Source organism: Aegilops tauschii, chromosome 1 (genome assembly GCF_002575655.3).
Source record: "Aegilops tauschii subsp. strangulata cultivar AL8/78 chromosome 1, Aet v6.0, whole genome shotgun sequence".
Taxonomy (NCBI): domain Eukaryota; kingdom Viridiplantae; phylum Streptophyta; class Magnoliopsida; order Poales; family Poaceae; genus Aegilops; species Aegilops tauschii.
In genome coordinates, this window is record NC_053035.3 from 105,791,561 (window position 1) to 105,804,868 (window position 13,308).

The window sequence follows — 13,308 nt, forward strand, 5'->3', positions numbered from 1 at the left end:
ATTTATGAAAGTGTATTTGGAGAGGTCATGACTTTATTTAGTGATGTATCCACTATTTCGGAAGAGGTTTCAATCGATTATGATGAGAACAAAGTTGCTACTTATGATGATTATTGTGATGAAACTTATGCTATAAAAAGTAGTGATGATTATATTTATAAAACATGTCATGATTATGAGTACCCTTTTTCTGAACATTACTCTTTTAATGTGGAAACAATTTATAGTATTCGAGTCTCTTATGATACTCTCACTATTCCGAATGAGAAGAATTTTGCTTATGTGGAGAGTAGTAAATTTTCTATGCAAGTAGATCATGAAAAGAATGCTTTAGGTGATGGTTATATTGTTTAATTCATTCATGATGCTACTGAAAATTATTATGAGGGAGGAACATATGCTTGTAGGAATTGCAATAATATCAAGTTTCCTCTATGTGCTTAAAATCTTGAAGTTATGCTTGTTTTACCTTCCTATGCAAGTTGATTCTTGTTCCCATAAGTTTTTTGATCACAAAATGCCTATTCATAGGAAGTGGGTTATACTTAAATGTGCTAGTCATATTCTTCATCATGCTCTCTTTGCGTTCCAATTCTTATCTTTTATGTGAGCATCATTGAAATCATCATGCCTAGCAAGGGGCGTTAAACGTTAGCGCTTGTTGGGAGGCAACCCAATTTTATTTTAGTTTCTTGATTTTTGGTTCTTTTAGGAATAAATAATCCATATAGATTCTTTTTAGATGTGGTTTTGTGTTTTAATTAGTGTTTGTGCCAAGTAGAACCTTTGGGAAGACTTGGGTGAAGTCTTTATGATCATGCTGTAAAAAAACAGAAACTTTAGCGCTCACGAGTTTGGCTAAAACTATTTACTGGAGAGTGCTATTTAGTTGATTATTTTTGAATATGATTACTAGACAAATTCCTCAGGTCCACCAATTTATTTTAGAATTTTTGGAGTTCCAGAAGTATACGTTTGATACAGATTACTACAGACTGTTCTGTTTTTGACAGATTCTGTTTTGTATGTGTTGTTTGCTTATTTTGATGAATCTATGGCTAGTAAAATAGTTTATAAACCATAGAGAATTTGGAATACAGTAGGTTTAACACCAATATAAATAAATAATGAGTTCATTACAGTACCTTTAAGTGATGTTTTGTTTTCTTTCGCTAACGGAGATCACGAGATTTTCTGTTAAGTTTTGTGTTGTGAAGTTTTCAAGTTTTGGGTAAAAGATTTGATGGATTATGGAACAAGGAGTGGAAAGAGCCTAAGCTTGGGGATGCCCATGGCACCCCAATATAATCTAAGGACACCTAAAAGCCAAAGCTTGGGGATGCCCCGGAAGGCATCCCCTCTTTCGTCTACTTCCATCGGTAACTTTACTTGGAGCTATATTTTTATTCACCACATGGTATGTGTTTTGCTTGGAGCGTCTTGTATGATTTGAGTCTTTGTTTGTTTGTTTGCCACAATCATTCTTTCTGTGCACAACTTTTGAGAGAGACACACATGTTCGGAGATTATTAGAATACTCTATGTGCTTCACTTATATCTTTTGAGTTATATAGTTTTTGCTCTAGTACTTCACTTATATCTTTTTAGAGCACGGTGGTGGATTTGTTTTATAGAAACTATTGATCTCTCATGCTTCACTTAGATTATTTTGAGAGTCTTAAATATCATGGTAATTTGCTTAAATAATCCTAATATTCTAGGTATTCAAGATTAGTAAAAACTTTCTTATGAGTGTGTTGAATACTAAGAAAAGTTTGATGCTTGATGATTGTTTTGAGACATGGAGGTAGTGATATCAAAGTTGTGCTAGTTGAGTAGTTGTGAATTCGAAAAATACTTGTGTTTAAGTTTGCAAGTTCCGTAGCATGCACGTATGGTAAACGTTATGTAACAAATTTGAAACATGAGGTGTTCTTTGATTGTCCTCCTTATGAGTGGCGGTCGGGGACGAGCGATGGTCTTTTCCTACCAATCTATCCCCCTAGGAGCATGCACATAGTGCTTGGTTTTTGATGACTTGTAGATTTTTGCAATAAGTATGCGAGTTCTTTATAACTAATGTTGATTCCATGGATTATACGCACTCTCACCTTTCCATCATTGCTAGCCTCTTCGGTACCGTGCATTGCCCTTTCTCACATTGAGAGTTGGTGCAAACTTCGCCGGTGCATCCAAACCTCGTGATATGATACGCTCTTTCACACATAAACCTCCTTATATCTTCCTCGAAACAACCACCATAGCTACCTATCATGGCATTTCCATAGCCATTCCGAGATATATTGCCATGCAACTTTCCACCGCTCCATTTATCATGACACGTTCATCATTGTCATATTGCTTTGCATGATCATGTAGTTGACATAGTCTTTGTGGCAAAGCCACCATTCATAATTCTTTCATACATGTCACTCTTGGTTCATTGCATATCCCGGTACACCGCCGGAGGCATTCATATAGAGTCATACTTTGTTCTAGTATCGAGTTGTAATCATTGAGTTGTAAATAAATAGAAGTGTGATGATCATCATTTTCTAGAGCATTGTCCCAAGTGAGAAAAAAAAGAGAAAGGCCATAAAAAAAGAAGGCTCAAAAAAATGAGAGAAAAAGAGAGAAGGGACAATGCTACTATCCTTTTTCCACACTTGTGCTTCAAAGTAGCCCCATAATCTTCATGATAGAGAGTCTCTTATTTTGTCACTTTCATATACTAGTGCGAATTTTTCATTATAGAACTTGGCTTGTATATTCCAATAATGGACCTCCTCAAGTGCCCTAGGTCTTCGTGAGCAAGCAAGTTGGATGCACACCCACTTAGTTTCTTTTGTTGAGCTTTCATATATTTATAGCTCTAGTGCATCCGTTGCATGGCAATCCCTACTCCTTGCATTGACATCAATTGATGGGCATCTCCCTAGCCCACAGATTAGCCACGTCAATGTGAGACTTTCTCCTTTTTGTCTTCTCCACATAACCCCCTCATTATATTCTATTCCACCCATAGTGCTATATCCATGGCTCATGCTCATGTATTGCGTGAAAGTTGAAAAAAGTTTGAGATTACTAAAGTATGAAACAATTGCTTGGCTTGTCATCGGCGTTGTGCATGATGAGAGCATTCTTGTGTGACGAAAATGGAGCATGACCAAACTATATGATTTTGTAGGGATGAACTTTCTTTGGCCATGTTATTTTGAGAAGACATGATTGCTTAGTTAGGATGCTTGAAGTATTATTATTTTTATGTCAATATTAAACTTTTGTCTTGAATCTTATTTTGAGAAGACATGATTGCTTAGTTAGTATGCTTGAAATATTATGACTCTTTGTTGCATGTTGAGGGATAGTTATATGATCCAATTATGTTATTATTGTTGAGAGAACTTGCACTAGTGAAAGTATGAACCCTAGGCCTTGTTTACTAGCATTGCAATACCGTTTACGCTCACTTTTACCACTTGCTACCTTGCTGTTTTTATATTTTCAGATTACAAAAACCTCTATCTACCATCCATATTGCACTTGTATCACCATCTCTTCGCCGAACTAGTGCACCTATACAATTTACCATTGTATTGGGTGTGTTGGGGACACAAGAGACTCTTTGTTATTTGGTTGCAGGGTTTCTTGAGAGAGACCATCTTCATCCTACGCCTCCCACGGATTGATAAACCTTAGGTCATCCACTTGAGGGAAATTTGCTACTGTCCTACAAACCTCTGCACTTGGAGGCCCAACAACGTCTACAAGGAGAAGGTTGCGTAGTAGACATCATGTCCCTCCCTCGATAACAGGCAATATTTGTCTCAGGTTCCCACCAAGAACTACAACCTAGACGCCCGCACATCCCCTGCCGTGGCGGACACATTTATCAAACCAGAATGATAGCAGAACACATTTAGAGTATGGAATTATTCATACATGGTAAATATTGACTACAGATGGATGGATAGACTCGCTGGAGAAGCCGTGTTCCCAAAAGAGATCACATGGTAGTTTACATGGTGCATTACATGAGAGAGATAGAGAAGAGATTGTACATCACGTTGACGGCCACAGAGCCATAGTAGCAGCAATGAAATCTCTCTTTGATAAGTGGAAGGAAACTTCTACATGAAAAAACTTATCAGTTCATATGAGAATCTAGTTTAACCTTAAATGCTCCCAAGAATCCTAAGAAATAGCACGTACATGCTAGCATGGCATACAAGTTTTATTTCAAAGAGGCAAAGCATCAAGCATTTATAGAGAGATCAAAGTATACTGCACAAAATGTTGTTTCTGGGCTCTGGTCAACCAAGGCAAGTCAAATGGAAAGAGGCCAGAATAAAACTACTTCAATAGTGTAGTAACCATGTAAACAAAAAGATAGAGTTGCAACAGAAGAAATTCTAGGTGAGTAATTTGTCTATGCCAAAATAAGATTATTAGATACATATCCATAATTAGCAAAAACCGTGGAAAGAAATCATCTAATATAAGCTGGAGGACATAGTACATCAAATCTGAAGGAGAAGCACTCTAGATAACATCCATTGATTTTGATAATCAGCAACATCAATATATATCAGAACAATCTTTAACCATAGTATCCTATACAGCACCTGGAAATAAAATTAGCCTACTCTACCTATAGAACTTTCTCCAAGATTTAATATTAAAAAAGAAAAGCATAATATGTAAGTACACATGACATAATCATGTAGTTAATCACAAGAGCAGATAAGAACGACATGTAAAGGAAGTAACAAACATATATACTATAAGAGCAGTTTAATCAATCCTAATTAGGTCTCTGTGAATGTTTACTCTCGATTAAAATTTTAAGCAAGGTCACATTAATTCGGTTAATTTAGAATAATTAGAGAAACCACATAACCAGTCGGAGCTAGATATATGCACCAAAAAGGCCTGATTACCTATACTACAATCAAAAGTATCATATATTGTTATTGACCTGCATACACCTCACTGTTTTATCACACTATTATAAATAAAATAAACCAATGCAATGCTGCTGGTACCTAGCGGCTGGAGCAAGGGATTCGATTGGACAGACGATCGAATGGAATGCTGCGGAGGTAGCCATTAGGCGCATTGCAGAATCGGAGGCGGCATGCCTTGGCTCGTGCTCCTCCTGCTAGAGGAGAAGGGGCAGGGAGACGCAGACAGGAGGGCGAGTCGTGACGATGGAGATGGCGCGCTCCGCCTGGATCTCCCCCTCTGCCGCGGCTTGAGACACGAAGCGGCCCAGCAAAGCTGTCGGGTTAAGTAGGTCGGGCCTGGCTCAGCGGCTGTGCTGGGCTGCTATAGGGGCGTTGCTGATCCGCTCCTGCAAGACCAACAAGGTGGCTGACTTTTTAGGAATGAATAAGGTAGCTGTTTGGTTCACTCACAGTATGCATCAGCCATGGATGGACGGATTAACTTGCAGTTCCAGAACAATGCAAATAATTTTATGAATTGGCATAGCAAAGAATTTTATGATGCCAGCCAGTCATGCTCTAGTCATGCACCCACTGCGGCTAGGCTGCTTAGCCAGTACCAACCTATCTATCTGGCACACCATTACTTCTAAAAGCAATGAAAACTTGCAATCACACAAGATAGCAAACCAATCATATTCGAAACGGGAGACAACACCAGTGCCTAATCCTGCCATGAACAAGTGATCCCCTACCCTGTTGGTCTATGGCAAGAAAAATAGGGTATAGACAAAACAATATGTACAAAGAGTTTTTTCTGGGCCATAAAAAATAATGCATTCTAAGCATCAGATGTTACCTAGTAGGAAAAAATAATCCATTCGACAACAAACAATGCCTAGATTGCCTCAAACCGAACCCATGTGTAAAAAGGTAAACAGAAAGCAAGTTGAAGGCTTGTTATCTCAAAATCATCTCCTACATAGCTTATTATCTACAACCCATCTCCAAATACTCTTACGATATGCAAATCGGATATCCAAAAGAAGAAACAATATAATTTCTAACAAATCATTAGCCTGTTTGGTTCAAAAATAATAGCTATTGTTGGGATTCCCGGGAACCAATCCCAACCGGTCCATTTAATTAAAATGACTGGATTACTGGAATGAGAATACCAAAAGAACAATTTATAGTCTAAAAAAAGAATACAACCAATCCCCATCACCCTTTTCCCCTCTGGTTCAACCCTCTCACCATTTAAAGCAAAAATCAATATGGACCATCAATTCCTAGTTTCCGTAAGTATCTAGTTTTAAATTACCTTCACAAGAGCACCAACAACACCAAAGCTGGTAAGCCTCAAGTACTCAAAAGGTCTGGTCTTGCTGGTAGTATTTAGGAACGGGTACAGGTACAGTGGGATGTGAGCTGCAAAGGAAAAGGAAGAAGACTCAATTATTAACCACTCCTAGTTAAGATTTACTTATTCTGTAAAGTCACCAAAATGAGGAAAGCTTTTTAATAATTATAAACAATGGAAATATTTAAGACTTGACATAGAAACAGTAGCGCTTAGTACCATTCAAGAACGGGATCCTGGTCTCAGGGTGTGAAGCAACACACTGCAATTAAAAAAAGAAGTAAAAGAAATTGAGGGCAGATGGCAAGCAAGCATGATATGAAAGCAGTAATCTTTTCAATCCACCAGAAGGCCAACCAGGAGTGAGGGTTTCCTTTCTTTCTCATGTAAAAGCATACCTGAAGAAGTACAAGTGCATTGCAGACACGATTCGATGCAACTGACGACAAAGTAGGAGATGAAAGTGAAGGGTAGATTGACACAATCACCTGCATATATTTTCAAAACAGCAAGACAGACTGAATAAGGAAAATGTGCAGAACCATCAATAAATTTCATATTGAAAGAATCAATACACATGCACAACCACCATAACTCAAATAACCAGAACTACACAAGTACATATTTACTCTTGCCATTGCAACTAAATTTAGAACTTTGCAATAATTGTAACCTACCTGGAGCAGTGCAGCAACGGTGCCAAAGGAGTGCCACAGCAGTGGAGCAAGGTCTTGAAAAGTCTCTTGCTTCTGAAAGAGGAAAACTGAGAAACAGAGTAGACAATGAATTTTCACCTCCTGCATCCCAGATTTGCAGCCATACTTTAAACGTTAATGTAAAATGGTTCCATGTATCAACTGTCCAGTTTGCGATATTGTCTTTGGAAAGTTGATGTTTCCCTCAGAACATAATGATGATGCTTGCAATAGTGGCTCATACCATGGGTTCGCAATTTTGGTAGATAAAGAAGTGACAGGAAAAAATAATAACTAAACTTCATCACTTATCTAGATAATCTGCAGAAGTAGAACAGACTATTTCTAACCTATAAATGTCTTCCTATATAGTTCATAAACTGTTTAGATTTCTTAACACCGCCTCTTGATAAGTTTGCAAAGTCATCAATAGGACAGGATTTCACAAAGTTTACACACCCTCCCTGTCCTTGAATAGGGCATCTCCACCAGATACTACAATTAAATATGCATAGACGAATACAGACATTGCAGCCTGCTCCAGCACAAAAATATTCATTGGAAGTTCACTTTTACCAAGAAACAAATACATCGGGAAGCAGGGGATATTAACAAAAATGTGCTTGTGGTATTCACTCCTGAGATTGTATATGATAACTGCAGTATTTACCATTTTATTCAAGGGCACAATAAAGGAAATGGGCACGTGTCTTGTTGTATTCAATCCTAACAGAACAACGTATAAGATAGCGATGGTATTTTCTATTATAATCAGAGCAAGCAGAACTAAAATAAAATACATACATCTGATGCAAACATCAAAATCGCCATCCGAGTGTGTCCAACAGAGATCGGCAACCATTCTTGCTACGGTTGCTAATAATAAGTACAACAAAGCACATGTTTAAAAGATGTATCATAATAAAAGCTACAAAAATCATATGCCCTACTTGCTTTTGCTACATATATCTACAAGTATACAACAAGCTAAAGTACTGCACAAAATTTGGAATCGCGCTCGGGAGATCGGAGACACCATCCAAGCTACTGCAAAGACCTTGTCCTGCCCTGTGATAGTGGTGACCTGCAATCCAAGAAAATGAGATGAGCAGCCGTCAGAGACAGAGAGAGAGAGAGAGAGAGAGAGAGAGAGAGAGGTGAACCTGCAGTAGCGGCCTGGGTGGAGTTGCAGTCCACGCAGGTGCCGATGCGTGCGAGAGTGAAGACTGTACCTAGAGGACCGTGGAGTCGTGGGCGAGCTTGTAGTCCTTGTAGAGGAACTAGCCGCCACCCGCCGCCGCGAAGGAGGCCAGCCTCACCCGCAGCATGAACCCCATCCTCCTCCTCCTCGCTGCTCCTCCACCCCGTTGAGGTTCCACACAAACCGTCAAGCGCCGCCGCGCTCCGCCTGGCCACCTACCATGGACGACAGCGACGATGCTGCGAACGACCGTCTCGGCAGCACTCAATCCTCACCATGACATCCATGACCTCTCCGATGTGGCCTGATAGGGCACTCTCTCGCGTGGTGCGGCGGCCGCCCATGCTGCCTCTGCCGAGGACCGTGGAGAGGAGAGAGGGACAGGGGACCGTGGAGAGGAGAGGGAGACGAGAGAGGCGGAGCAGCTGCGGCGGCGAGACGCGTTCCTCCCGCTGAGCATCGAGAGGGCGGGGAGGAGGAGACAAGCGACGACGCGGCAGGGAGCGGGGGCTGGTGGTTAGGGTTAGGGTTTGGAGAGGGGATCGAGAGTGGGAGAGGAGGAGCTGGGAAGCGCTGGAGGAGGAGGCGGCTCGGTTCTCTCCACAGGAGCGGCTGCCTTTTATACACCTCTACATAAAATGACCAAAATGCCCCGGTGGGGGCACGGTATTTACATTCTGTTGCAATTGGAATTTTATCCAATGGCTCACAATGATCTGGTAAATATCCGACACCTCACGTGAGCCGAGCCCGAGATCCGACGGCTGGAATCGCATCAGGAGAATGATCCGACGACCGAGAGTGCCTGAGCTCTGAGGAGTGCCCGTGAGATCCTGAGTTCTTGTTTCTGGATCACGTGAATAGTGTTCAGCGGTGAGCAACAGAATGAGAAGGGAGATTATATTATGTGTCTTCTCCTGCTTTATATGTTTCAAAAACACAAATGGACTACCCCGCAAAAAAACACAAATGGACTACTGCAGAGTAGAGCGGAGCAACAGAAAAACGTGGAATAGTTAAGGAGAGGAAGACAGAGCATGACCACAACATGTGCTCGAATGGTCATGCTATACATATTTTGTACCCATAGCAACAGGATACTGTGCAATATGCATAGGTTAAATCAGTAACATATCTTTAAAACTTGTTTGTTTTTAAAAATTCCCGTAGCTACACACGGGCAATGACCTAGACAAACAGCCCAATCGATTCGCTTCGTTCGTCTCTCTCCCGAAAGAATTGTCCTAGGTGTAGAACCCCATCCCAACCTTCCGAATGCAGCGCGCCTCCTGCCGTCGCTGGCCACGTAGCCCTAGCGCGCCTCACACCGCTGCCCCCACCCTCCAACACGTCGGCCATCGCGGCCCACACAACCGGATATGACCTCCCGCTGCAATCCTCTTCCCGGCCGGCGACCCCATGCATCCGAGGTCCTTTGCATAGCTCCACCCTAGTCCTGGTCCCTGGCGCATCATTGCCCAAGGCCCCTTGCGGGCCACCGCCCGGGGTTTCCGCGTGCCGCCTCCTGAGGTTGAGCAGGTGAGGCAGCTGGTGGCACTCCCAGATCCACGGATGGTTGTGTAGGTGTAGCTCACCCGGTCAGGCTGCACATCTCCTTCCAGATCTGCTCGGCCGAATTTTTTATTAATAGTAATTAATAATTCAATAATTATGAAAGTAATAAAGGGTAAATAGAAAATTGAAAAATAGTAAGGACGCGGTGGATAACAACGTCCCAGCCTGGACGCAGATGCAAAGAATGTCCCAATCTGGACGCTGTTGTTGCTAGCATCCACCATCTAGTTGGGCCTAACTCCGCCTCCGCCTCATCCCTGTTGCCAACCTTTATCTCCCTGCCTCCCCAGCCGGCATGGCCTCCGGCTCATCCATCCCGCCCACCTTCCCACGGACAGGCTCGGCCTCCACCTCGTTGCCCCGACCTCCGGCTCATCTCCATCGCCGACCTCCTCACGGCTGTCCCCGACCTCCTCACGGCCAAATGGGTGGGCAGAGGATGACGCTGTTGTAGAATCAGCAATTTGGCCGGAGGTGGTCGTCCATGTCTCTCCACTGCTTGTCTGTACATCGTCTCAACCATTGGTAGTAGTGTGGAACATCGCATGTTGCAGTACGACACTGTAATTTGTCCTCATAAAAGGTACATATACTGCTAGTCCCCAATTAAACGGTAGATGCTTTCAAATTACATATGATTAATGATTTACTATTTGTCTCTTATTCCGGTTAATAGATTGGTATTGTGCATTGAACCAAAATAATATAAATTTTAGAACTGTTACGAAATAACCTAGTACGGAAGCAGTGAACATAATTGATTGAGATGCTATCTTGATGTAGCTTTACTGATTTCACTAACTGCGTAGGTGAAAACATTGAATTGTTTGAGCTTTATTTATTAGTGTCGTATTGTGAAGAATAAATTTAAATGATTGCTTTGATATTTCATCTCAACATCTTACTCGTTCTTTTTATGCTGTAATAGGGTCTTCAAATGGATACAAAGGGGCATTTCAATGATTTGTTATGGATGCCTCATAGCCAGCACAAAATATCCTAGCTTGGGAAAATGTGAGTATCCTTTAAATTTGCATGTTGTTTGTTAGGCTTAGTGGTTAACTAAAGACTAATTGTCGTATCGTGTTGGCATGCCATTTGATCCTCTATGTAGCTCAGCTTTAGAGAACCATGATTTGTATCGGATTGCTAAGACAAGGAAAACCAATGTCTATCAATATTTGATATCAGCATTGGCGGAGCATCGGCGGACTGAGACAAATAGTTTTCACCTACTTATACCAGAATTTAAAAATTCACCGACAGATGTTTGATGGAATGATGAAAGCATTGCACTTTCATACCTTTGTGATTCCCTTTCAATTATTAGTGTGTTGCTTCCACCGCTGACTTGGCTCAACATGTCTCGATCTCATGTGAAATAAACATCTAACTCTGTCACTTGTCATGTTGTCTGGGATTTGGTCTTCTAAAACATTATGTTCCATCCTCTTTCCTCATATACTGGAATTAATTGAATATGATAATGTGGTCTCGGAGGTCCATTATCAAAGCTAGCTTGGATATTCAGGTTGTTTTGAGCACTGGCATTATCAGTTCCAAGTCCTCGACATGTCTCACTCTTGATGTCTTCAAAAGTGGTTTTCTCGGAGGAAATGTTATTTGGGAGGAACACCATAGTCCACACCTATGGATCCATGTTGCACTTCACCATCCACCTAAACAGAATGATTAACATGTTTTTATATTCACCTACAAAAATGAACGTGCAGGAAGTGAATATCTTAATTTTAAATTGATATACTGTATAGACTCATGACTAAAAATTTGGCTTCTCATAAACTAGCATAATTTAATTTCAGGGCGCTTCCATCTGTCACTAGGAAATGACTTGGTTTAGTCCAATCTGATGGTTAAGTGAGTAACATAACTGGACGCTGTTTGTGATAGCGTCCACACCTGGACGCTGTCCTCCATAGCATCCAGCCTTGGGCGCCATTGTTCATTGCGTCCTTCCCATTTTTAAAATTTCCACCCACCATTGACTAGTTTCAGAACTAATGGATTATTATTTACTATTAATAAAAAATTCGGTCTTCTCGGCCTGCCTTTTAAGTCTTCGAGCATGTCCAGGAGGGAGTTGTACACCCACACATTGAACTTATGGTTTCTTCTCATTTCTCGAGGAAGAAAATCACAGGCTTATTACTAGTGTTGGGGAACGTAGTAATTTCAAAAAAATTCCTACGCACACGCAAGATCATGGTGATGCATAGCAACGAGAGGGGAGAGTGTTGCCCACGTACCCTCGTAGACCGAAAGCGGAAGCGTTAACACAACGCGGTTGATGTAGTCGTACGTCATCACGATCCGACCGATCAAGTACCGAACGCACGGCACCTCTGAGTTCAGCACACGTTCAGCTCGATGACGTCCCTCGAACTCCGATCCAGCCGAGTGTTGAGGGAGAGTTTCGTCAGCACGACGGCGTGGTGACGATGATGATGTTCTACCGACGCAGGGCTTCGCCTAAGCACCGCTACGATATTATCGAGGTGTAATATGGTGGAGGGGGGCACCGCACACGGCTAAGAGATCGTTGATCAATTGTTGTGTCTAGAGGTGCCCCCTGCCCCCGTATATAAAGGAGCAAGGGGGGTTCGGCCGGCAAAGGGGAGAGGCGAGCCAGGAGGAGTCCTACTCCTACCGGGAGTAGGACTCCCCCCTTTTCCATGTTGGACTAGGAGAGAGAGGGGGAAGAGGTGGAGGGGAGGAAGGAAAGGGGGGCGCCGCCCCCCTCTCCTTGTCCTATTCGGACTGGGGGGGAGGGGTGTGCGGCCCTGCCCTGGCCTCCTCTCATCTCTTCCACCTAGGCCCACTAAGGCCCATTAAGTTACCGGGGGGTTCCGGTAACCTCCCGGTACTCCGGAAAAATCCCGATTTCACCCGGAACACTTCCGATATCCAAACATAGGCTTCCAATATATCAATCTTTATGTCTCGACCATTTCGAGACTCCTCGTCATGTCCGTGATCATATCCGGGACTCCGAACAACCTTCTGTACATCAAAACATATAAACTCATAATATAACTGCCATCGTAACGTTAAGCGTGCGGACCCTACGGGTTAGAGAACTATGTAGACATGACCGAGACACCTCTCCGGTCAATAACCAATAGCGGAACCTGGATGCTCATATTGGTTCCCACATATTCTACGAAGATCTTTATCGGTCAGACCGCATAACAACATACGTTGTTCCCTTTGTCATCGGTATGTTACTTGCCCGAGATTCGATTGTTGTTATCTCGATACCTAGTTCAATCTCGTTACTGACAAGTCTCTTTACTCGTTCCGTAATACATCATCCCGCAACTAACTCATTAGTTACAATGCTTGCAAGGCTTATAGTGATGTGTATTACTGAGTGGGCCCAGAGATACCTCTCCGACAATCGGAGTGACAAATCCTAATCTCGAAATACGCCAACCCAACAAGTACCTTTGGAGACACCTGTAGAGCACCTTTATAATCACCCAGTTACGTTGTGATGTTCTGTAGCAC

The 13,308-nt window shown here is 42.2% G+C and overlaps 3 long non-coding RNA genes across 3 annotated transcripts; 1 reads left to right on the forward strand and 2 right to left on the reverse strand.

Annotated features, from left to right (window-relative positions):
• Positions 1-3,932: 3,932 nt before the first annotated feature.
• Positions 3,933-6,795, reverse strand: LOC120967432 (uncharacterized). Its single transcript, XR_006665892.2, has 4 exons — positions 6,708-6,795; positions 6,529-6,571; positions 6,271-6,377; positions 3,933-5,353 (listed from the first exon to the last, which is right to left on the reverse strand). It is a non-coding gene; the product is annotated as an uncharacterized lncRNA (long non-coding RNA).
• Positions 6,796-7,787: 992 nt separating this feature from the next.
• On the reverse strand, positions 7,788-9,164 carry LOC120967440 (uncharacterized). Its single transcript, XR_005761217.3, has 2 exons — positions 8,168-9,164; positions 7,788-8,088 (listed from the first exon to the last, which is right to left on the reverse strand). It is a non-coding gene; the product is annotated as an uncharacterized lncRNA (long non-coding RNA).
• A 940-nt stretch (positions 9,165-10,104) lies between these two features.
• Positions 10,105-11,179, forward strand: LOC120967444 (uncharacterized). The gene is made up of 3 exons (XR_005761219.3): positions 10,105-10,363; positions 10,709-10,794; positions 10,895-11,179. It is a non-coding gene; the product is annotated as an uncharacterized lncRNA (long non-coding RNA).
• Positions 11,180-13,308: the final 2,129 nt, after the last annotated feature.